This window comes from Ischnura elegans, chromosome 5 (genome assembly GCF_921293095.1).
Source record: "Ischnura elegans chromosome 5, ioIscEleg1.1, whole genome shotgun sequence".
Taxonomy (NCBI): Eukaryota; Metazoa; Arthropoda; class Insecta; order Odonata; family Coenagrionidae; genus Ischnura; species Ischnura elegans.
The window spans coordinates 110,301,919-110,329,158 of NC_060250.1; the positions used below are offsets into that span (position 1 = coordinate 110,301,919).

The following is a 27,240-nucleotide window of genomic DNA, read 5'->3' on the forward strand; positions in this document are numbered from 1 at the left end:
GGGGGGCGAAGGGCATGTGGAGAGATGTGGAATGGAGTGCGTATCGGAGGGGAATATAGGATCCCTGGAAGGGAGGGGAAAACAGAGGAGGTTTGTGGGTAACGTCCCGACTCTTCCACAACCCTAATGATTTATATCTTCCGTCCCTCAGCAATTATTTCCGCATGTTAACGCGTTTCTTCCACTGGGACGGTTCCAACTTCTCTTAACCTTCCCTATCCTCTCCCCCTATATCCTCCCACTTCTTCATTTCTCACCGAACGCATTATTAAATACCACCCTAGCCCCAATCATCTTACCGACCATTTCCCTTCCTTAACACACCGCGTGTAGTTTTTTTTTATATCCGTCTCCGTGTCGTCGCTATTCCATTCAGACACTCGATCGGCTCTGGTAATGTTCAGTCCGAGAGTGGTAGAAAACTGATTTGTTTTCCATTTTCGGAATGCGTCGTTATGATGCCTAAATTATTTCCTCTTCCAATCGGTTACTTATTAGCTTGTCAGCCGGCTGATTGCTTGGCGTATCCCGAAAGTCAATTTTATGTCTTATCATCGTGGGGGACGGTGATAATACCGAGCTCAGTCCTTTTGTTTTACCTCAAGGATGGTAATTATATGATCATTTTAATTACACCCTGGTCCGCGCGATTGGATATGTTCATTATCGAAGTCGATACGTTTCCTCTTAGTTTATTGTCTTTGAATACTCTCACTTATGCGCCGTTCGATAATCAGTGTAAATCTTTCTTGCGAGTCTACCTTGTAAATTCTCTTCACTTTAGTACAACCTGTAATGCGTACTTAATTAAATCAACAACACTGGCTGGTATGCGATGATCATTTTAGTGTTTTAAATTTGTTTTCGACGCTTCGTTCAATTTGGTTCCTTTAAAAATCATGCTTTCTTGCCTCCAGCATATTGGTTTTTTCAAAGTAATAAGATGTTTCAAACAGTTCCCTACAACTGGACGGAGTTTTCCTGACCCCATGAGAGATTTTATGTCCAAATATGAGTATTGCTTCATTAGCTCTTTCTTTGAAGCTAATTATTCTCGAGGGAGGTATCGAAGGACTTACATCACCCTCTCGCCACGGCGTTCGTTCCTTTCCGAGCCTGCTGAATAGATTTCTAGCGCATGGCTGACCCCATATCCACGCGTCAATCCTTTTAATTCCCTTTTGCCTCATATTAAACTCTTAACTCCTATCATAACCGTGATCTTCGTGTCAGACAAGGCTCTTCGAGAGCGCAAACTGGTCACTCCTCACCCAGCTGCTACCGCATAAACTGAGAGTCACACATCCTTTAAGTCCGCCACTTCCGTTACCCTCATTACTTCATTGTTTTTACGCTGCATTGTCCCTTTTTTTTCGTAATTTTGCTCACCTGAGGAACTTGTTTCCGGCCGTGGTGTCTCTCGAACTATCTCACGGTTCATGTTGCAAGCGTGAAGAGTTTCTCGCAGGATTCTTTTTAAAGAGCTATTCAATTTTTTTTCCTCTGATCTTAATGCCAGTTGCTGGGAAGCCATGTTTGATATTATGATTTTATCCCATGATAACTAAGTCTTTATTTTTTCATGCTCATTGCTAATTGGACTAAATGTTTTTCTTCGCAGATACATTTGGATATGAAAATGATGCGACAGCTGAACTTGCCTGAAAGTAAGCCTACTGTCCAAAGCTGTCTATAGTTCCACTTTGAAACATTGTTTGGTGAGTCACTATTTTATAGAGTACTATATCTGCAGACTATTTCTTTCTAAAAATCAACTCATCAGATCATTTTCTTGGTGCTGGTTTTCGTTATTTTTAACACGTTGGCTTTATATGGAAATTCGTTTCCTACTCGAAGAGCATTCATTATCCTGAGTTAAGCTCGTAAAATTGACTTACTCACCAAGTATTGAGGATTTTTTTAACGGGCAAAGGAGCCGAGGAAAAACTAGCTTCACCGTTAATGATTGCAGTTGTGAAATTATGAGAACATAATTTCACGATTAAGACGTGCTGCGAAGACTTTTGAAATTTCCCCCGTGATTTTTTTCTTGCCTTTTAAATATTTTTGATGCAAATACAGTATTAATGTGGAAGAACATAAGCTCACTGGAATTGATGTCAGCTACGGCTACGTTTTCATTACCCAAAGTTGTAATGGGCCGCCGTGAGGAATTTCGAAGAAATTTTCTCCTCCGTTATGTATCGTATTATGCCAGAAATAATTTTGATGGATCACCTTTGTTTTTCAGACTTCTCTCCCAGGAGTAAAGTTTCCTTCGTTTTAAAGTATTCACATTGTGAAGATAGCGTGTACCGCCTTGAATTTCCTCCAAAGTTTTACAATTTTAGCGGAGGGTTTTTGTTCGCGGAAAAAGGGCGACTATTGAAATACTTAGTGTTTTTGTCCCCTCGGAAAATTTATGTATGGACTAAAGTTGTTGTCTCTAATGACTTTAAAATAAGTTTCGTGGCGCGGAGGATATTTATTGCCTTTATTCGCGGAGGCTCTTGGGAAGGACCTTATTTCTCAGCTGCCAGGTGGAGGGCTTCTCGTCCTACCACGCGTAACGATTTAAATGTACTTAATCCTTTAACGGAGTGGAATTGTGCTGCAGCTAGATTTGGAGGAAGTTTTCGTTATGTCTCCTGCTCTTGCACCGATTCGGGTCCGTTTTTGTCTCCCTTCATGCATTTCCCACAGATTTGAGTGAAAAACTTTTGTATTACTATGCACCGAAGTTTCGTGAGCGTAACCTATTTTCCCAAGTCCTATTCAGAAACGGATTAATGAATCTTAACGTGTAATTCTTGTTCGGAAATATTATTTATATTTGAGCCTATACTCATTTATTGATGCAAAGTTTGTAGCTTTGGTCCAAATTTAGAGATTTTCAACAAAGTATGCCGATGACTTACAGTAATCTTATCTAGAAGCCAAGTATGGTAGTTGCATTCATTGCCATGTATTCATCTGTGGCATGTGAAATTCCAATGTGCGCTATCACTTTACAATGCCTCGGGGTTTTCTCGGATTTTAATTTGTTCATGGATGACAAAGTGGATCACAGATTGGTCTTACATGGTTTGATAATCAGTTCTAGTGCTTTTGTAACACGATACACTTTCATATAAGTTAAGATGGATTTTATTAAAAACCAGCGCTCTCGACGAAGCTGATCAGATTGGAATTGTTCTTTCTACTTCCTCGTTTTACTTTATTTAATAGATATTTTGAAACTTTTCACGAACAAACATATTTTATCCGGTGGATATTATATGGAAATAGTTTTAATTTGGAGAGTTAATGATGAAATTCAATAATTGCATTAAAAACGGGGATACCAGCTCTAAATTAAAATAGTAGTATCCCTTTCTTCTTAGCTAGAATAATTATTGCCTCCAGTTAATTTTCCTAAGCTTTTTTATGAAGGCTGTAATTTTTAAACATTAAGCGTAATGTAATGGCGATGTAAGTGGTCTAGTAGTCTAGATCGCCTCTCTTATTTTCTCCTTTGAGGGATACTTATGTGGTCGGGGAAATTAATGGGTCCCCGGAAATGATTAATGAACTGAGCCTGAATATCATTGACCTGATTCTGAGTATAGAAACTGTTGTCTCTTTGTGAAAAATGTATCGCTTTCAAAGCACGTACTGCCTATTCTTTCTCCTTAACGGTGACGTGCAATTTATTCGTTTAAGATTTTACCCGTTTTTATTTTCAAAAGCCTTTAATACCAAATTAGGAAAGAAGAAGCTCTGTACTGATTGCAGCCCTTTATTTAATATTAATGACTCCTCGTTGGGCGTATCGTATTAGCTCGCCTATGGTCCATTGGATTATATAATGGAATTTAGGTACCATATTTAATTTATGCTTAGCATTTATATGCAGTGAATCACTCATACATAACTCAGTTATTAAGACCTTTCATTATAATTTTCGGAGAATATTTTGTTCGATGGTAAATGGAAAAGCCAAGATACCAATGATTTTGGATATTAACAGGCATTGAAAGGTAGAAAATTTGGAACGGTAATCCCTGAACACACTGTGATGTAATGACAACTTCTTTATATAGTTAATGTTGTTGGAGCTATTTTGCATCCAAGAAGCAACGAATAGTTTGAGATTTAGTCTGATTTTTTTAATCAAAAATTTCTATTAGCCATTGCCTTGTAAAACAATACTAGATCGTATTGAACTGTATGACAGATGCAATCTTTAAGGTAGTTTGTTCGTGCAAAATTTATATTTAACGTGCTCTACGTTCTTTTAGCCCTTGCTCTTGATGAATAATCAGCAGTTAATTTTTGGTATATGCTATTAGCTAGACGATATGACAACACGATTGTGAATTGCAGGTCCTAGAATAGGGTACCTCTTGGTAACTTCTTGTTATCCTTATTGCAAACCTTTAGAGCACATTTTAAGCCAAAATTTAGTGGTTTGCTTATGAGTGTATGCAAATTATTCTAATGCTTCGCCAGTAGCCGCTGAGAAAACGATGTCAATTTCTGTGGGGTTTCCAAAAATATGCTGGCGTTGCACAAAAACCGAGCTGTAAGAGCTTTTTCTCTTAGATTTTTTTTATTTTCATGAATCATTATTTCTCTTTGAGACCAGTGGAAATGCAGTCAGTATTTGTGAATTTATTTCTTGTCCCCATTCGTTGATTGAACTGCTGGAATCAATGGTAATTTTTCTTATCTATACAAATATCTTAATATTTCTCGTACCAATAAAACTGTTTTGTAAGACTTGAATTCACGAGCGGTTTGTGGGAACTCCATTACTCACCTCTAGTAAACCAGTTTCATCATTCCAGCGGAAGGTTCTTGTGTATTTATTATTAATCGTTTTAAATCGCAGGTGTGCATGCTCACTCAATGATCCAACTCGTAAGTTGGTTTAGATATTTGAAGATAGAGCGTTCCCCAAATTTAACCACAGGCGTGTTAATTCGCATATTCAGGGCAGGGGGCCAGTTCCTTTTCTTGGACTACTTCACACTTCGATTGGGGTAGGGTGTTCGATGTCTTCATCCGAGGTTCGACCCACGACCCTTAGGTCACCAGCCAGGTGCTCTTGCCACTAGGCTAAAAATTCCTCCCACATGTTGAATATGTTAACTATGTTGAATTCCAATTTTTGTATGTAGAAAATCCTCAGGCCTTTGACTATCGGCTGAGTTGCAGATACTAGTTTGCAACAGTAACGTGCGCATTGCAAGCATCTTTTTCATAAAATAAAACTACTTTGTTCTATTCCAGACTTTATTTTAAATAGTTCGACCCGGGTTTCTGCATGACATGCTATCATCAGAGCTGGAAGGGCATTTCTGCACATCATGCTATCACCTGATAATGGCATGGTATGCAGAAACCCGGGTCGTACTATTGAAAATAAAGTGTGGAATAGAACAAAGTATTTTTATTTTATGATGAAGCAGTTACACAAAGTAACGCCGGAGACCTTGTCTTATATCAAACATCTTTTGACGAACGTCGGAACTAACCTGTGTGACCTACCCAGAGAAGAATTGAATGATAAACAAAGGTGAAATTTTGAGAAAAATGAGAAAAAATAATGGTTCTTGTGCTCAGAGTGTAGAATGTACTTTTTCAACAATATCTGCTAAACTTATTAGGAACTTATTGTTAAAAAAATAACAATTTTTGCCGGTGAAGGGGAGGAGGGACTTCATGGGTTTGTTGAAATCTCATTTTTGCAAAAATTGGTCACTACCTGGTTCTTGCACTCAGGTCTTCAAACAGAAGAATATTTTTTGTTCACAGTTATTTACAGCGTACTCTATCATAAAGATCTTATCGTGGTAAGAATAGCTGTGCCAAGTCGTCTTGGGAAAGCTACTCATGGGATTGGGGATAATAATGACCGCCCATTCAGTAATTCGAATGGGATAGATACACGCCACTAAAGCCTTCCCGCTTAACTTATTAAAAAGAGTGGTACCTTTCAGATAAATTCCGATCAGACTTTCGGATCTCTTCGGAAATCATTTGACCATTTGGGCAGCCAGGAAAAAAAACTGGTAGCCGTTTTTTGACGGCGAGGTGAACCATAAATGCTTATCTCCTTGAATATCTCCACCCACAAATTGGATTTGCCGATTTTACGTATCCCATCATATGCAATAAAGATACGTTATTTCCCGCGCGGAATAATGCACAAAAACCACGGGTTTTTTCGCGTTTTTCGGGGAGGGGCGTATGATTTTTTGCTGCGGTCACGAAATCGGGTTTTCTTGCGTCAGCTGTCGGATAATTCAGCTCTTAAGAGACGCTACCTAAACTTCAATTTTTCGCCCGAGAAGGACATGCATGAAGAATAAATGAGGTCGACGTAAGAAGCAGGATCGCACGGGTAAAAAGAGCACTCAATGGAAAGAGTCATATTTTAACATCCAGAAGTAACATCCAGCCTTGAAATTAGGAAAAGAATTCTCAAAGCCTAAGTATGGAGTGTGGTATTATATGTATGTGAAAGATGGACTCCGGGTCAATAGGATAAGAAGCGGCTGAGTTCATTCCAGCCATGATGTTATAGACGAATGCTAAAAATTAAGTGGGCAGCCCGAATATCAATAGGGTAGTTTCCTTCATCGAAGAAAACGAAAGGCATTGATTGCGATTCGTTACCCACCATTAGTGTATTCATAATATACAAAATTATTTGGTTTTAGAAATCCCAGTTTAGACGAACGTTAATGGTCAATTTTAACCTCATTTGAAAAAGGTCAGATTGGCGCCCGTGACGTCACAGGGACGTAGATACTATACGAGTAGATAAGAGTTTTATATCGTCTGAGATTACCAATACATACATGAGGCACAGAGCTCAGGGAAACATCTCTTAATAATCACCTATTAAAAATACCTATGGTCGAAAAGTTTCCTTCGTTTGACAGGGTATTAATAATCCTACGCTACCGCCATGCTCGGCAGCAAGCAGCCTGCATCGTAGCGGCGTTCATTGCCTCGCACCCAGGTGGCCTCACGAAGCAGCAGCCGGACGTCAAATGGGCTTTTCCCAGCATTCATACTTAGCCGTCACGTTTTCGCGCGCTTGAAATTTTTCATTTTTCATTAAATCGCGAAAAATAGATATCGTCATTTAAAAATCTAAAAGCGTGAAATATATACTACAGGAGTAATAATCTTTCGATGTATTCAATAAAAAATTATAGGAAACCTCCCTATTGAAGAAATTGAATATTGAATCAAATGAAAGTGAAAAGGAGCATATTGAAATCGGTCGTAAATAGAGATACACTTTTGAGCATATGATGAAGCATGGGGGGATCCTATTAACAATACTAGAGGGGCATGTTGATGGAAAAAGGCCCAGAGGGAGACCACGGCTCCAGTTTATAGACCAAATAATGAAGGATCTTGAAGGACAAGAGACTGAGTTCATTCGAATTAAGGTGTTATAGACGAACGCTGAAATTTAAGCTGACGGACGGAATATCATATGAATAAATGTTGAATCGAATGAAAGAGAAAATAAGATAGGTACTGAAATCGGTCGTAAACCTGCAGGGCCGGATTTACAGTATACTCATGAGTTTGCAGGGAGTAGCCACGGTGATAACTTGAGGATTGCTGAAAGGATTCGCGGGTTTTCCACCGGATGGTTTGCTCCGTGTCTCCCGACGGTTCGAAGAACGAATTGCTCTTCATCCTCAGGGGATCTTCTGAATGAAGTTTGATGTTTCAGAATGAAAGATGAAGAATGTTTCAGAAGATCCCCTGGAGGATGAAGAGCAAGTCGTTCTTCTGAACGTTGGGAAACATGGAGCCAATTACCCGGTGGAAAACCCGAGAAACCTTTCTGCAAGAGATACGTGTTGTTAGAGCGTTATTTTAGAGGTGTGTACTCTTATTCGGTGCTCTGGCGAAAGAGAATAATTTTGGTACACTTTTGGACGCGATCACACCGTGGGAGAAGGTCTCGCCGGGGGGCTTGAATTTTCTATCTCGTTTATCATAGAAAGGGGATCATTGTCACTCTATCAGGGGCAAAAGTGTCGGTCACACAGAAAATTTCATGGAGTAGAATGTATTCATAATGGTCTAATTGAAGAGAGAAAGATAAAACAAAGTTTTCTTCTCTAGATATTAATTTATTTAAGAATATTTTTTCAAATTTTTATTTCAAAAACAATTTCACAAAATCCTTTCTGCTCATGATACGATGGGAGAATCTAAGATCTTAATCTTAAGATTGAACACCAGAGAAGAAGGAGGAGATGCTACCGAATCTCGAAAATTTTCGCCCAAGAAGGACATGCACGTGTCTACGTTTTAAACGTGGGAAAAAAACCGATGCTCAAGTTTTTTTTCTTACATGGTTCGCGGGTGTGTGAGACTCGTAGAAGGGGGGGTGAAGGTTTTTCGCCTTCTTTCGATATGGTGATCCGGCCCCTCATATCCTTCATTATGTATTCGAATCCGGTGGCGGAGAAATGCCCTCCAAACGTTTAACCTTCCCCCTCCTCCCATGCCATACCTTTTCCTTCCTTTCCCCACCCTCCCATTCCCCACACCACCACCCCTCCTCCAACCACCTTCCCATTCCTCCCCCTCGCAGCGTCGAAAAGCCTTAATGCCGGCGGTACAGAAAAATCTGCCGATTACCTTTATGAAGAGCTTCTCGCCAGCCCATTGGTCACGATCAAGTTGTTAAAAGGTGGGGGAGGGAAGCCTTTAATGCCATTGGAACTCTCCCGGTGGCTGGGGCTGTTAGGGCCGCTTATATTTCCCGCCTCCCCGCACCCACTTCCCTCAAAGCCATGCTTTCCCACCGGTGGCGTCCGCCTTTTTTTCGGATTTTATCATCACATCCCTCTGCGAGAGTTCCCTCCGCCCCAAACCAACGCACATGCACGACTCACTCATACGACGTACCGCCCGTTCCTCCACCTTCGGTTCTCCCACCTACTATGTAGCTTCCTAAAGAAAGGGTTGAGCAGGGCTGGGACGCTATTTTTACAGATTGGATAGTTTGTGGTATGTTTGTGGGTGGAGCGATTTGCTCTAGAACTTACTAGTTAAGTTGAATAAGACAAGAATAATTGTAACATTTACACTGAATTCTATGAAAATATTCCTATGTCTTATTTAGCTTATATTTATATGTAACTGTCATCAACCACATAATGTCACACATCTTACAAGATATCTTGATCTGAAAATCGGTTGACCATCGTTATTTGGTTTCCTTGCGAAAATCCATTGACTATCGACATTTACCCGTCATCTTCCGCTGTGGCAGATAGGGAAAAGGGGGGGGGGTAAGTGGGAGTCGACCTACGATCAGTAGTGGGGGTGCGAACAAAATTACAATTGTATCTTGTGTAAATTGGATGCCTTGGGGGAAGGGGGGGGGGGCTATAGCCCCCTTAGCCATCCCCCCCCCCATCCGCCACTGGTCTTCCGTACCACTCTTTCGTTACATTGTTTCAATGCTTTATCGGTTTCATTCGCGTAAACTTAAAAATCGGTTTACCATCAACATTCGTTTGCCTAACGAAAATCAGTTGACAATTTGCACTGACCAATGACTGACGATGAATCGACATTTTGCACCGAAATTAAGTTGGCGTTGCCTCCTATCGAAGTTTCATCGGTGAATGCGATTATTTGGTCATCAAAGAAACCTAACACAAATGTAAAACTGGGTGGTACATGTGGGTTCTCCTCCTCCTGTCGCACATTCTCCGACTATGACCCACCTGGCGGAAGAGGAGGGGTAGAGGTGGGTCTTCTCCTCACCTCCAGCATCCTTCCCTCGTCACCATCTCCATTTCCATCTCTCCAACACTTTCACAGCCTTTCCTTACCCCTGTTGTGGCTTGTTTCGTACGCCCAAAATTCCCCGCCCACCCGACCACCTTTTAGTTGCTATCTTACATAATTTTCTTGTGTTAAGGTTGAAAATCTAGCCCCAGTTTTTGAAGGCAGCGGAAGGTACGCTGACTTTTAACTTCATTGCCCTCTCGTGTAATATATCATCCTTTTTAAAATGATAATTTAAGTAATATTTGTAAATGATTGACGAAGTTTCAAATTTAAACTTCCATTACTTTGTTTATAAATTAACAATTAGAAATGACAACGTGATCTACGAAACCGATCTATCGCCTCGAAAAAAAAAATTATCCGTCGCCGAAACTGATTTTGATAATTTGTAATACTTTAAAATATATACCTCAGAAAGCATTGGATGTCCAATACTGATTTTTTAAATGTATATATAAGCGACTTACCTAGGCTTTAATATGCAGTCGAGCCAATATTAACGGAGTAACCTCTAATTTAAATCTTTGTCAGCACAATCCAAATATGGTGAGTACAGAATGTTCTTACCTACTGACTTTACCTGTCATCAATGTCCTTTGGTTTTCGATTTTCGTGAACGAGTTTTGGTGAACTATGGTCGGAAATCGGTTACATATTCATAGTCGATTGACCTTTACGGCCAAATAACTCATGGCGCTATGTTCACTCACATCAATCAGATGACAATTTCCACCGTAATAAAGTTGACGTTCAAGTCGTTTCCTGCAATCTTACCGATGATTTCTATTAATTGCTCTTGCTATCCATACATTTTTCCATCACTACAGTCCAGCCGGCGAGAGTTGTCCGATGACAGTTCAAAAGGAGGGGCGGAGAACTCTACGCCAGAACGGTTTGCAGCCAATCACTGTCCCCCAAACGCACCTCACACACTCGCCTAGTTATACAACGTTGTCACATGCGTTTATAGCACTGAAACAAGCCTTGGCCACCAAAATAAACCCTTTCTTCGAATCACCAAAACAAAGGATTCTTCATTTGATTCCTTCACGCTCGTCGTCCCTTCCGGCTCATTTCTTCAGGTAAGACTTCGTTTACATGAAACGTGGGCGTTTCCCTTTCTTACCTGGCAGCCTCCCCCATACCCCGACCTAGACCCTTCAGCCTGTCATCGGAAACTCTCGAATGCCGGAATGTAAGCACATCCCAATTTCCGCATTATTCAGGCTTTGGATGCATGTCTTGTAAGTTTTCAACCTGGTGTCTTCTCCTCCACCTTTCAATCTCTCTCGGACGTGATGGAGGACGGTTATGATGAAGGATATGCACCTTCTCTCTTCACCTCCAGCATCCTACCTTCTTCCCGTGGACTTTTTCTCCATATCATCTCTCCCAATTCCACGACCTTTCCTCACTCCTGTCCGTCCACCCTGAGAAGGCGTGTTGCTTTCGGCCCAATTGCCCCGCCCACCCTCCAGCGTTCCCCTCTCCCCCGTCTTCCTCCTCCAGCTCTTTTTCGCCGAAGAGTGATAGGGCTTATTCGTCCAGCTCCCTCACGCCCATGCCCCCTCTCCTCCCCTTCCTCCACATCTCTTGCTTTTCCTCGCCTCGCCACCCGACTCCCCATATCCACTCCTCGATCTCTTACCTTCTGCCCAACCACCCGGCTACTGTACGCCGCCTCCTCCTACCTCTCCCCCCGCCTATTCCCACCTCCTCCACCCGGGAGGGAAAAACCGCTTCTCTCTCTCTCCGAGAGATCTCACTCTCTCCTCTCTTTTTCTCTCACGGGAGTTCTTCTCCCCATCCCTCCCATGCGTCCGTCCTCTTCCTCCGCGGTGGGCTCTCGGCAAGTTCCTCAAGGGTATATATGGCGGGACTCCCGTGTCTTTTTTGAGTGGGAAGAGGCTTTTCGGGGCAGATGTTGAGAGTTTTCTTTCGTCGCTGTTGGCGCTCCGTGTGCGGTGGCTTGGATAATATCGCTCCGCCCATCGCTTAACTTCATTGCTGCCTTTGGATTCCGGGAGGTTTTTTTTTCACCGCCTCATTCCACTTCGCCCATCAATTTTTATACTTTCGAGCATCCGGAGTTTTACATATATTTAAATAAATACCGAAGTAGAACAGTTTAGAGGTTGTGGTAGAAATGAAATCAGGATATAAATGAATGTATTTTATCGTGTTTCGAGTATTTTCAGGTAGGATGCTGATGTCAGTAGCCCACCGCGACGTTCCAATATCTTGCTGTGCCGTCTTGATTAATGCTCTAACTGTTATTCTGTTGCTAGTCATGTTGATTTTTGTTCGTGAAACCGTCATCACAGCCAACTTTTCTGGAGTACTTATTCCTCAATAAACACCGCGAGGATTAGAGGTAATATTTTTTTACGGTCTCGAATAGGACGAATACTAGGATTTTATGATATCTCATGAAAAAATTGTCGCATATGTAGAGTCAGCACTCATTTTAAACTCGTACGGAACCTTAGAAGGCGCGAAAATTTCGATGCCGAAGTCCGCGTGGTTGAGAAAATGTTTTATGTAAAATTTATGGTGAGTAAATAGGATCTTAGCTGCTAGCAAAGAAGTATCACCCATCTGCGGCAGCTGTGGCAGAAGCCTGAGATCACCGTGCTCATTTCTGGGTGCTGTATTTTTTTATAAATCCCTTTTACTAGTACGCAAATTTCTGCAGACTTACCAGCGATGCTTGTTGTAGGAATGTAGATTACAGTTAGAACCATCGTATTGTTTTAGCTAGAAATTGAATTGAACAGAATGTGCTTTGAAGAGGAGATAAAGGTGCTTAAATAGAATTTCGGTCTATGTGAACTGTAAAAAACCTCTTGTAGTGCTACTATTTATTAGTATTAATTGAAAATGATAGCTTTAACTGAAGCCCAATTAGGATATATCACAAGGAATAAATCGACATCTGGTGAGAAATGTTATTATTAATTGTTAGTATATTTTTTGACTAATTTTCCTTTCGGTGTAGCTCCACTTTGATATTTGCCGTAAAAGAATGTAACGTGAGGAAATGGTATGAATGCATTTTTAGAGTTAAGCACAAAAATGTTTCGCATAAGTAGTATTTGCTTTGACTCGGGTAGTCGCTGCGTTATCATGTAAGATTTTCCTTCTCCGCCGCTCACGTCATTGCCTCCTCACATCCCGACCATTCGCTCACATTCTCCCCCGGACCCCTTTCCTCTCCCCCCTTCTCCTTCCTTCCCTCCCCCGAGGAATTTTTCCAAGTGCGGACAATGAATATTGTTTCGTGATCCAGAAGGGTGTGCGTAGTTATTCCCGGCCGACCCAGCAATAATCTCCCAATCGCTGCTAGTCTTCGGGCCCGTCCTCTTTTCTTTGCCTCTCCTTCCATGGCTACTGGTGTTGGGCGTGGACCCCTTTTGTTTCCCATCTTGATGGCGAATGTGTTGTTAGATGCTGCTTGTCTTGCAGTAAACTTACAATTTATTCCCCTTCTCTCACTCTCACTCTTTCTCGGTGCTACCGAGAGAGGAGAAAAATGCAGCGGGAATGTCGGAATGGTTGATGTGACCTCTCCCGCTCGCAGTTTGCATTCTTATTAGTTTTGATGGCGAAAGGCGATTGAGGTGTTTTATTTTGCGAATGTGGCAGTCGGGATGGGTTTTATTCGAAGTGGATAAGCTTTCCGTTGCGTTGGCGAACAAGAATGGAAAGAATTTTTTTTCTGAACGAGGAAGTAATCTTCATCAAATTTACTGGAAAAGGGCTTCTGTAACCACTCTTTCTGTTGCCTTGGAGGTTGGCTGGTTCTCACGGTTTAACTCGTCGCTTTCTATTTTCTTGTCAGACTAAAATTGTTCGTATCGTTTTTATATTTGCTATGCTTTGTCTTCCCGCTTTGCACTTGTCCGAATTTGTGGTCGTAATTTTGGATAAATTTTTCTATTAAAAATGTCAGATAAATTTATTAGATATGTATAGATTGAAACTCTCTGCAAGTTATGATTACGAGATATGCAAATATGACTTAATTTTCGGTTGTAAAATAATACCTGAGATGTTGAGATCAATCTTTAATTTTATTAGTTTTTGTATTAGTGTAAATTAAATAAAGAATACCTAATTTTAAGGGATCTCGATGGAAACTCACTCTAAGATATAATTATGAGATATCTCGGTAGCTGAGACTAAATTTTCGGTGGGAAAAATGGGGCCTAAGAGATGATGAGATTTATCTAGAATTTTACTGGTTTTTGTATCAGTAGAAAGCTAGTTGATAGGGTTTCTCATGTCCAATTGCTACACGTGTACTACCTTTCGTCTATCTCCCACGCTTCAGTCTTTCTGTGATGGTTTCTCTAAGCCGAGCGTAGGCGTTGAAGCAATAATTACTATCCCTCCAGCAGCGCAGTTAGATGGAATTGTGCAAGAAGACACGTGCGTGTGGTGATGACAAAATTCCTAATATAATTCATAATTACGTTAATTGGATGATCATACCTAAAAGTATTGATCATTTAGTGGAGTAATATGGCGATCATATCCAAGTTGATTCTTTTAACCCTTTCTAACCCAGAGCTGTTTCTAGGAGAAATGAAATTTCAAGATTTTTCATTTTGAAAACTTGAACATTTTACACTCAATGATAATTATCCTGGCTGCTAAACATTTCGTCATTAAAATTTACTCTTCAAAATAATAATTAGTTTAGATATCTCCTAAATAGAGCTGAAAGTTTAAACATTTTTGATGTTGCTTAGAAGCAACATTGGGTTATAAAGGAGCTTAAGCGGGTTCTTACGTTTATGTAGGATTACTTGAAACAGGGTTGTATCAAAATAATTTATTCTTTGTCACTCAATTTCCTGAGTGAATTACTCGAATCTCTTGTGAATTGCTGATGAATGCATGAGCTCTTAAATGAGAACTTGAGTTGATAAATAAATTTATTCATGAGTGTACAAATGAATACAGGGAATCTAATATTACCTGGACGATTGTAGCACCACAAATACTCTCCGGCACAATGTATTTATTTCAGCTATTCGCGTTCAGTGGTTTTCAGTACGGATTGCGAGTGGTTCCTTAGATATTCTTCTGGGAATTCATTGTTAGCTTTCGAATTCTGGTGTACTCATTCGAATTCTAAATTATTCATTCCAGTATTAATATATTATTTTCAGTTATGAAATATTCATCTAAGTATCCCGGAAAACTTTCATTCGGGTAACATAAAAACTGCGAGTAGGTAAGCACTTTTCCCAAATCCTTACCTTGAACAGCGTCTGCATGATAAATCATTAAATTGCCGCTGCATAGAAGATTGAATATTGAGTGGTGGAGAGCTCTTACATCGGTCCAGGAGGTCTCTAAGTGCTGTTGAATTAATTCTCGTGAGGAAATGAAAAACTTTGCCGTTAACTCGAATATATCTAATTCGAACTTAATATTACGATGGAAGAATTTTATGCGTGAAAATCATTTTACTTGAACTGCATAAGAACCCGCAAATCGGGAGTTCGGGGTTCGAACTCGAAAATCTACAGGTCAAGGTTTGAAACCAATCGATTCAATCCAATTTTTCGCTGTGATTCCTTTTTATTGTTTCTGTATCTTTCCACCCGTGCGTGTGACTGCGTGCAAAGCTACTTCTTCATATAGTGATTTCTGCTTTCATATGTTAGGCAATGATATAATTGTTGCAATTGCAGTGTTGTAGTGGGTTTGCCATTTTTTCGTTATGCTGAGTCGAAATGTCGAAAATATCGTATTTTTTCCGGCCCACGGAGTGAGGAAGAATTTTTATGCGGCTGCTGTTTCCTCTTGAAAGACCCCACGCGGGGTACTGATTAGAAAGTCATTCGACACAGGAAGCACATAAGCGCGAGTTCTTTTTTTTTTCTCATTACAATGAGTTCTTCCCGGTGGCATTGTCTATGGAACATCCTGCCGTTCGTCTAAATTGAAAAAATGAAATACATTGCTTCTCGATTCGGATTTGGAGATAGTGGAAGTGAATAATTAGCGGGATGGTTATTCCTTTGTTGGAATGGTTGCAGCATGTGGGTCGTCACTTCCCGAAATGAGGCACCCTGGGGCGCGGTGGAGGTGACCGCAGTATCATAAACGATTATGGCCGAAGGAAAGAGAGCAATTGCTGAGGAAAAAGGCGATATAGATAATATCTCAAGATTGATAGGCTCGGATGAGCAAACGCACACGTCTGCTCTTCCTTAATGAATGAAAAACATAGGCTTAGGCGTGGAAAAAATGATCATGATCGGTTTTTCGTCGCATCTTCACAGTGGGCGAGGCGGAATGGCTGGTTAGAATGTTGGGCCAAATTATTAAGCCGTTGCGTTGCGTCTTTTTCACCCTGCTTATTTCAATTTTCCAGGTAACAATTTAGATTTTCGTTTCGGTTTTGATGATATAAACTTAAATCAGGCCATCCGAAAAGAAGAGGTAGAGTAGGTTCTGCTCATAAATTCTACTTCAACGGCAGTGGTCTGAAAAGTTTTGGATTTTTATGGTACTTATTAGATTAAACTATCTCTATCTATGTTGAATAAAAACTTTTGGGCTATGTCGCCGCGTCAATTTGTGGGTGGCCCCAAAGTTTCCCGACCGATGCCGGTTGCTTTTTCAAGGGAATCTGATGAAGTAGGAATTTTTATTCATATATATAGGTATTACGGGGTGGGGGATGGAAGTGGGATGTTGGAGGAGTAGGTTGCTGGTTGTTTTTGCTGATCACGGGTTGCCAAGTACGGCTAATTTTAAGGCAGGTGTCCCTGTTGAAATTTTTCTTCTCCTCTTTAGATATTTCTATGGCTTCTCTGACGAGTCTCTGTTTAAAACCTTTTACTTGGCAACAATGTTTGCTTCCTTAAGGTCCTAGTGTGGCCCAGCGCTGCGTGTTCGGCTACCGCGTACTTCGTTGATTGACAATCGACCACACAATCGACCTTAAGGAAGCAAAAATTGTTGCCAAAGTAAAAGGTTTTAAACAGAGACTCGTCAGAGAAGCCGTAGAAATATCTAAAGAGGTGAGGAACAATTTCGACAGGTACACCGGCCTTAAAATTAGCCGTACTTGGCAACCTGTAATCAGCAAAAACAATCAAACATCCTACTCCTCCAACCTCCCGCTCCCCTCCCCCCACCACCTGACACGATACCTATAAATATATATTTAAATTCCCACCTCTACAGAATCCCATGAGAAAACGACCAGCATCGGCCGGGAAACGTTGGGGCCACCCAAACATTGACGCGGCGGCACAGCCCAAAAGTTTTTATTCAACATGACGAGTTCCCGCGAAAGTTTTAACGAAGAATTATATCTATCTATCAATCTTGATCTATAAATCACAAATCTTACGAGGCAGGAAAAAATTTCTGAGGGTTCATTTGAAGAGGGGGTATATATCGGAGGGGTGAGTTTTGGTACATGCTTTACACCGAATCTTCTGAGCATTTCTTGGGGTTTGAAACCCTTTATCCCCGCTTGCTACTGCCCTACTTGCTTCCCTGTCTATCTGTCGAGGCATACCCGAGCGATAACGAAGCCGCCTTTGATCACAATTATCTATACTTATTTTTACATATTAGGTAATAGTGTCAAGTTCGGCGTCGTGATTTCATCATGAATTCAACAAAGAGTTAACATATTAGATGGTCGAAAGCTGTTCATCCTATTAACGACCTGATTATGAAATTTTTCTTGTAAGAGAATTGAATAATCCATGCAATTCCGTCGATATTCATCTCTGAATTAAATTCGAATGTCGGAATTTGATGCATAATCTGCAGTAACTAATTAAACACATCATATGATTAATAAATTATTGGGAATATATCTCTGTTTTATGCCGAGAGAGGAAGTAATTAATTATACACAGTCTGTTATATTACATTTGGAGGAATTATATCGCCTGAATCTCATTCATTGTTTCATTGGATATTCTGTGCGAAGTATTTCTCGTTTTCAAGACTCAAATCAGTGTGTTTACAGAGCGTGATAAGAAGGCACTGCTGACTATAATTAACTGTTAAAGCGGATGGCACGTTGAAGTCGATAACGTTTAAGCCTGACGACTGCTTATTCAATAATTGTGGATTCTACTCATCTTGATCGATCGTCGAATATTTTGTTTTCTTGCGTTAACTTTTTTAGGTACATCGCAAATGCGACTTCGTAACAATAAAAACTTTTCAAGGTTTTGCTAAGGAATTAGCCTCGTTATTGAAACTTTGCTATGCTGAGTGAAATGATGGATTTTTAATTATGATATGCATGAGTTTCGTGGAAAATTCCCTCCAGGATGATGCGTAATTGTAAGATCTTATTGTAATGGTTGGATGTCGATTTTTGTGATACTCAAATATATTTTATTTGGATTCGTCTGGTTGTGGTCTTTTGGAATTATGATAGCGCTTACGTATCATTAGTCCCGACTTCATGCATACCGTATCAAATGCAAATAACCATTCTTTGTCTACCATCAGTTTACTATCTCTTATGTTGAATACATGCATCTGGTTATGCACATCACACAATTCATTTGTTGATTTCTCAGCAACAAATTCGATGAGGTATCTAATTTTAATTTTTTTCCATACTTCTCCATTGCTTTTGGTTTGCTGCCTTTAAAAAACTTAAGAGAATGAAAGACTGCTATGATTCCCCAAGATTTTCTTTCCTTCGAATGTTGCATCGTGTATTTTCAAGTTCGGCTAGTGTTAGAGCAGTATTAGAACTATGATTATGTTGTTCTAAATGTGAAACTGAGGTACATTTTTCTAATATTTGACTGTTGATGGTTGAACGAGAAGAACTCTTTGTGTCATTTTGCGATGTTATCAACAGAACTATGCGATCAAAGCAAAATTCACTAACTCATTCTTCACTGTTTAGTATTCCTTTATAAGGTTAGAAAAAAAGAAAATCAAGTGCTTACAAAAATAACAAAGATGATAAAAGTAATTTTGCTAAACACTTAACATGCAACTGCCATAGGAGCGATTTTAAAATTGATATTTTAAAAATTATGCTATGACCGCCGTGAATTTGACTATAGAGAGCAGTTGGAAATTTTAAGCATTATTGAAAGTCAGGACAGCAATCTGATAAAAGAATATCTTTACCCAAGGTTTTCCCCAATTCTGGCGTCCGTTTTAAAATTCACCTCTTCCTCCGTTAGGTAGCTAGGTTACAATAATAAGATAGATACATAATAATTTACGCCTGAATATGATGATTATTCATCGAAACCCGGGTCGCGTTATGTAAAAAGGAGTGATATAAGTAGAAGTGAAATATCCAAGAAGACTTACGATCAAAACATATTGATATCGTTACAGTCTTGGTGAATAATTGGACAAGCTTCTCGAATGATTCCCTCGACCGTCGTTTCTTTTCATTGCAGACCACTTTCAGACATCGGACTGCGGATTCTGCTTTAATATCTTATCCCTCGCACGCGTTGCCCCATTCAGGCAATCCACTAATGAGTGCTATGGTCGACTTATTTTCAATTTTCAAGGAGATGATCCCGTGGATGAAGTCCAGCGTTCGAGTAAATCACTCTCCTTTTGTTTAAAATTCCCCTTCCAATTCGCGAGAAATGGCACCTGCTCACAGAGGTATCGAGGGGAGAGGGAGCTTTTTCCTTGGCAATCGAGAGGGGTGCCTCCGCTGGCCATTGAAGTATTGACGTCAACCCCACTTCTTGCGTAGATTTGACTTCTTATCTTGAATCCCTCGAGTGAGACTATTTCTCTTGGGTTCACCCTGGAAATTAGCATCAGAGTATGTCCTTTCGTGATGCACTCCAAAAACGCAAACATCTTGAATAAGGTTGGATGAATGCTTTATATGTTGCGATTAGACATTAAATATGACAAAGACAAAGAAATTCGGCGAAGAGATTTGGGGGATCTACACCTTGTGTATCATCTGTGTAGACGACAGTTTCGTCGACATTGAAGCTTGCTTCTTCAGGTCACTGGAGTTACTTGACTGAAGACTTCAGCGACCTGAAGAAGCCAGCTGCAATGGCAGCGAAGCTGTCATAGACACAGATGGACGCACGCGGTGAAAATCCCGTAAACTTATCCGCTGAATCTGTACCACACCGCTAAAGCCTACAGAAGGAATGACAAAGGAATCACAACACGTATTGTTAAGTATTATTCTCTAGTAAACACTACGCATCCTCTTTTCCAATCACCTTTTTATGTCTTGTATTAATCACTACCCTGAATGTATGGAATTCACACGCATTTGGCTCAATTCGAGGTGAGCTCTACCCTCATCAATCAACCTTCAGGTTGAATCTCGGGGTGAGTCAAAGTGTTGAAAAATTACAATTTCAGTGATAGGTTAAGTTCACAAAGAGTTAACTTGGCTAGAAAAGATATGGAAATATTTTATTTTAATACAGAGAATTGGATATGTGGAACAATTTTTTATCCGTCCGATAGTTAGACTTTTCTTGAGGAATTAATAAAACCCCCTGCTGTGCTCTACTTTGATTGATGGCGTAAATTCCACATTGAAGTCAGTCTCCGACCGCAAGTTATTCCTCGGCCATGCGTCCGATGGTTAACTGGTTCGTCTCGGAAGGAGCGGCGTCTCAACCCTCGGCTGATATCATTAATTCGTGTCCCGTGGCTATCCGCTGAACACTATTCGCGTCCAATCAGGGCGAAGGGCAGGGAAGTGGAATCAGGGGTGTGGAAAGGTACACGCGTCTCCACAGTCTTATCACTCCACGCGTCCAGTCGTATCGAATTTTACGCGGGGGAGAGGTCGTATCCTCTTCACTCTGCTGCGGTTTTGTCGAAAAGTTTTGACGCGTGTAGGGATGATGGTCTCAAGTGCTGGGGCATATAACCACCTTTTGCCTGTAGGTTCTCCGTGTTACCAATGGTCTCATGGCGGCTTTGATGGCACAATAAAAGAAGTAATGGTTAGCTTGGGGATTATTTTTGACCGTCTGCCGAAAATTAATATGATTTTCAGAGGAGCCAAATTTCGGAAAATTTGGTTGAAATATTTAGGTCAGTTTCGTTGGAATATTTAGCAAAATTCATTGGATGCCTGGCATCTTCTTTTGTCCACATGTCGCCATATTTCTTCAACAGAAGTTAATGTATTCCCTCGCGCAGTGGAATTCTCATCTGTTTTTATTATTGTTTTTGGCTGTGATCATGATATTGTTATGAGGAAGAATCGATAACTGATACATCCTAGTGGATAAGTAGTTTCAGCATGCATATATCCTTATGACTTTCTCCTGTTACCATGATATGCTAATTTATAGTAGATTCTTCGTTGAATTCAAAACCTGCCGAATCATCCAAGGGAAACTTGCGAAGGGAATAGATAGTTTTTTTCGCCGAAGGAACGTGAAAATTAGCCCAAGTGACCTTTAATACCATCGTATAAATTAGGTCATAATAATGAGAGGTTCAGCAGATACCGTGATATTTTTGCAATAGTGGTGTTTGGAATCGACTGGAAGGGCTCAAATTTCAGCCATAATCGTGGATTAACTGCTTGGTACACCATATTCCGAATGTTTCAATTTCTTGCGTCTCATATAATTATTTGATACGTATGACATCCTTATCTTAGCCCAACATTGGAATATTTTTCTCTCCACCTGTATATACGTTCTTTGAAATGTTGTTCTTCCAATCTACCTCTGAATCTGCGAAATAATTATTCGCTAAGCTGTACAGAGAGAAGAATCTGCATAGTAAGGAGCGTTTTGTCTAAAAATTGTTTTAAAAAAAATTGCGAAACATTATTTTATTAGTTTTTGCAATAGCATTTAATAAATTATATTTTTCGTTTTGCATTTGAAGTCTACAGTTAGAATATGCTTTTAACAATTCTGTCTTTCCATGACAATGCATTACTCACCATTTTATGTTGGTGCCGTGTATAAAAATCTGCTTTCACATCAGGAAATCACAGAATGCTTTTATTTGTGGCCTATCCAAACGGTCTCCTTTGAGGTTGGCTTGGATGTATAGATTTATTTTATTCGAGAAAACGAAATCCTGAACTGCCTTCTTGTCGGTTAAAGTTCCTGTATCTGACTGAAACTGTTTTCTTCCATTTATCATTCGTTAATTATAATATTAATTTTCATTCATTTCCCGGAAATCCAAACCGCTATTACAGTAATACGTTATCTATGGATTCCATCTCTTTGCATAATCTTTTTCCTCATCCTCTTTCCTATTGTATCTCTCGTCTTCCCATCCGTTCACCCTTGAAATTCAAAGCTGAGAGCGCGATTTCCTCCTCTATTTTTCTCATATTGTCCACAGAATCGCCAGCGCGGTCAGTACGGAATTTACGCCTATATAATTAAATGCGAAACACCCCATGGTTATTGATATTGAAGAGATTATTTCGACCACGCCTCTGGCTAATTCGTTGGTGTTCACCATCTCGTGAACATTGGTCGTCAGTGTAATAAATCATTTGCTGGTGGATGAAAATTCCCTCAAGTAATATTTTGCTTCGTGTTTTCCGTTGTTATGTTGGTTACAACTTTCTTGCTCGAATTTTCCAGCAAGAGCCTCTAATCTAGGTCATCATTATCATTACTCAACAATCCTATGATTGGTTTGACGCTCCTCTCCATTCTTCTCTCCTATCCCCTAGCCTTTTCATAGAGACGTATTTCCTCTCTTCTGCCCCTTTTATAACCTGTCCTATCTAACTGAAAGGGAGTAGGTGTTATTGTGAATTGAAGAGGAAAGTGCATGATGGAAGGGAAGACTCACAGAATTCTTCTTCAGCACTCCATTGAAACTTACCTTAATCGGTAGAATACTTTAATAATTATAATAATAACTATTTAACTGAATTGAGGCCGTCCCTTGCCTTTCCCTGTATATATTCGCAATGATACACTACGGCCGTAGTTTTGGAGTTGCTAAAATAAGATTATGTGTACGTAAATAATTCGTGTATTATCAGAAGTTCAATCATGATTCTCGGTGTGATTGATATATATTCCAGCCTTGCAACAAGTACTAATTGGCATTATTTTATTTGCATTGTGATAAAATTTCAATCCTAATCTTGCGCATTACCTTTTACCTTATCAATATTAACTCTTACGCCAAAATTTTCCCCGTTAACTGGAGGATTATATTTTATAGTTATAAAATTTGTTTTATAATTAAAATTATAGTGTCCGAATGCACCAGCTTTTATAATACAAATTAGTTGTTACATGTTTTATGAATTTCTTCTCCTTAATTGTTATTGCTTCTACTGGAATTGGAATGAGTACTTCAATGATTCAGCGACCGTTAATTTTACAAAATAGAACAATTATAGTTTAAGGTTTTTTCAATCACTGCAATTTCGCTCTTTCTGCTGATCGTGAGATTCACGGAAAAAGTTATGCTTTGAAGGGGATAGCGTATTTAAAGCATGTTTATACTCTGATTCCTAAGCAGGGAGAAAAATTTATTATTGGCATGTAATTTAATGAAAGCTATGTATATAATTAAATAATTCACTGTGGTGCACATGTAAGCGAATCAAGTCATATTGTTAGAGGCAATTGCTCGATTATTGAATAAAGCCTTGTTAAAGCGATGTTATGCTTGGTGATTTGCTAACTAATATTTCGCTTAATTATAAATATTTGCTCATATTAATATGTTTAGTTACAATATAATTGAAACTGTGAAATGCATAGTAAACTAAATGTGATGTCTTTCACGTGGACACAATTCGTTGATTTCTGAAATAAGGAAACATTAATGCTTTAAAAGCGAGAGATAGCGTCGATTTAAACTTAATTCCCATGGCTCTTGAGCGTTTCTGCGTATTGGATCTGTATTTCTGAGAACTGCAGACCCGAAGAATTCCAGGCATCCTCATATAATTCCCAGAGATGTTTTCCCCCTCTTCCGATGAAAAGGAAAGCTCGTTTTGAAAGGAAATACTTTAGCTCCGGTCGGTATATTTCGTTTTCGAGAATTTTAGTTTTTTTTATCTTGGCGCATGTGTATAAATGGGATCTTTATTGAGAACCGGGATACCCTTTGTTTCATTCCACATTCAATTCTTTTCTGCTTTATGAGTTCAATTCACCTTGACTTTTCAGCTCCTAAAATACTGTTTCCAATGAGTATGGTTGGTTATTATTTTCATTTCGACGTGCGTGGATGTTTATGATGGCTTATACGATATATGAATCGCGCAACTTTATATACGTATTTGTTAGTTTTTAGATGAAATTGAATTTTTTTCAGCCGTGAAATAGTTTTCTACGTGTTTGCATGTAACTTATCGGCCATTTATATCAAACTTGTATTTAGACTGTGTCTTATTCATAGTTTCTCGGATCCAGAAAGTGATGCAGTTTTTTTCTTTTTCAATTACTTAATCAAAGAACTTGTTAAACTTACTTGTGCGGCCTATGATATGGAAAATCTTGTTTTTCTAATGAAACGTAGTAAGTCCCGAGGACTCAAGAACCCTAGACGATAGCCATGCGGCATAGGTTATGGCTCTTTAGTCCATTTCTTTTTGGATCAATTGAATCCATTTAAAGTCATTGGGCAAATGTTTGTCTTTTCATGGGTATTTTAGTTTATAAGTATATATTAAAAATGTTGGCACTAAGTTTATAAAGACTAAAGCAAATTACGAATCAGTTCCACTACGCATTTACATCTCGAACAATAAATCTTTTCATATATTTATAGCTAGGGTAGTGAGACCTAGATGCCTATTCATGAGTTCATTCATGCCTATTCATGAGTTAAAAATTCAGCTGAATTATTTTTCTTGAATGTAAATTTTTCTGTATATTACTATAAGTAAGAACATTGTCTTCTCTTACTCATAATTTTTATCAAATTGAAAATGTTCACAAGATATTTTTCTGCATTTTACATTTACTCTGTCGTAGAATTGCCATGTTATCCTACCCTGCTTTTCCCTTTCTCTTCAATGGCCATTCGAGTTCTTTCTCGTATTTCATTCTCTTTGTCTGTTTCCGTACAATTCTTCATTTATATCTTCGTGATACCCTGCCAGTTCAAGCGACATAAGGCATTATTTTAGTTGCTACTTCGTTTACACGTGGTCATAAAAATCAACCCTTATATTCTGCTAAAAAGCCTTCCCATTGTTAATATACAAACAACTCCTTGAATGTCAAAGTATTACTTAAACGGAGGCACGTGATAACATCATCACTATCTTTAGGCTAAGAAGAAATGTATCCGATTTAAGACCAGGTTTTTAACCTTGATAAATTGTGTTAGGACTCATCCTTTCAAGTATCGCCGAAATTTATCTTTAAATTTATAGTAAGCTACTGATAAATGCATATTAACTTATTTCTGTACGGCCTGTTACAGAAATTATTATACGCGATAAATTTTTCATCAAATCGATAGCTAACTCTACTGCAGTGCTGCAACTAATAGGCGAATAAAAATGTTATCATAAATTTTTCGTTTCCGATAAAACTTTTCGCTGCTCACATACCAGATTGTTATTGATAGTTCTGAAAGTTATGTATGATTATTAATGTTATGATTTTTTTTAAATTTCCATCCCGTTAGCTCGTCCTTTCTCTTTAATTCTTATCGCGCTCATCGTGTCTGAGGTTTGGTGGATTACAGACCTTACTTCGAATTCAGTTTATATCCAGGGTTCCTCCCATTGGTCTGTGCGAGGAGTTTGGCCACGTATATAGAGATGCTTTTCTCTAGTATAGATATGCAGACAGCTATTTAAAAATATATACCCTATTTATGGCTAGTCCTTATAGGTAAATGCGCTATCGTCATGATTGACATTAGTGAAGAATTTATGTATGCTTTAAATAATTTTATTTCATCCAAGAATTAAATAGAGTTTATTTTTGTACTTTGCAGAAACTATGACTACTCAATCCTATTCTACCTTTTGAAGGGCAACTTTTATGCAATAAATTTGCCATTGATTCGCAGTCATAGGTAATAATCTGGGAATATGTTTTTTCTGTGGGCTATAGAACTACCTGTCAACTATCTATGAAATTGAAGGAAGAATTTTCCCAGGGTCATGGTAGATGGATATATGTGAACCACAACCATTTCTGTTAGCCTTAAAATGGAAATACCTGCAGCAAAAATTAATTTTCGTGGATTCCATCAAGCGCTTTTGGGTCGTTACACGCCCCCAGGAACTTACGCGAACCTAAATTCCGCGTGATATGCGATCTCCGGTCGCTTTCCGGAGGGATTTCTTTCATAGAGAAAAAAAATGTCATCATGGTTTAGAAACGGTGAGTGTAATGAGAATTGGCTTCGATACGAGTTGCACTCATGATTCCCCCTCCGGTTTCCCCCGTCTCGTTTTTCTCACTTGGCAATCCGGCCAATTTATAGGCGCGACCTGCTAATTTCGTTCCGACGAAAAGGCCTTCACTCCAGCATTTTCCTAGAGCGTCTGGAATATTTTTACAAATCAAAATTGCCTGCTTCGGGGAAGGGGTGGTACGGAGGGGATACGACTGTGTGGAGATGATGGCGGGGTGGGAAAGTGGGAGGGGTACAAATGGGGAAGGAGTTGGAAGTGGAGGGGGGTTGTAGGGGTTAAACGTGGCCCTCCCCCTCCTTCTATTGCCCAAGGGAAAAGGGAGGGTGGGAACCAAAAAAAAATACCGATAATGTTTCTGGTTGAATAAGTGCCAATTCGGACAGGATCCAGCGGCCGTTGAACCTTTAAGAAACATTAGCAGAAATCGTTAAAAAGGCCAAAGTTCTCTTTTCGGAAGGAGTTTTAGGGGGGGGTGGTCGGGGGAGTAAAAATCTCGAAATCCCTCAGCTTTTTCTCTTCCCCTCGCGATCCCTTCCTCACCCCCGATGGCTGCTTTCTAAAGTAATTCCAAGTTTTATCCTGACGGCGAGGGCGTGGGTGTAGGGGGGGGGGGGGGAGGAGGAGGGGTAAGAGAGGCCCTCCTGCTGGAATTTCGGCTCCGACCTGCGTTTTTATTTATGAGAGATCTCCTGGCATTCACTTTATGTCGTTACGGAAAATTGTTATGGGAGCAAAATTAATTTCCCCCGAAAACCTGTATTCGCCATTTATTTTATGTTCTGGAATGTGCATTAGAATGGCTTTTAGCTACTTCGGTGAAGGCAAAATTGTGCGGCAAAGTTTTGTGTTAAATTCTTACGACCATATTATTCCCTAATGCGTTATTTTTATTTTTACGCCGGGGATCATTATATCTTCTTATTGTCCACGCTATCTTAAATAATAGGTAAATTTAATCTGCTGGATGGTCAGTAGTGGGAGCTGGAATTTTTTTCAAGTACGCTTCATGTATCACACCACAATATCATAGTTTTTCAGTCCTTGAACTATGTCCT

At 39.6% G+C, this 27,240-nt stretch overlaps 1 protein-coding gene across 1 annotated transcript in view; it reads left to right on the forward strand.

The window, feature by feature from the left end:
- LOC124159763 (protein bric-a-brac 2-like) overlaps window positions 1-27,240 on the forward strand; it is a 779,585-nt gene that overhangs the window by 702,001 nt on the left and 50,344 nt on the right. The window contains exon 13 of the mRNA XM_046535677.1: window positions 1,622-1,718. The gene's annotated coding sequence lies outside the window, so the exon portion shown is untranslated. The remainder of the gene's footprint in view (window positions 1-1,621; window positions 1,719-27,240) is intronic.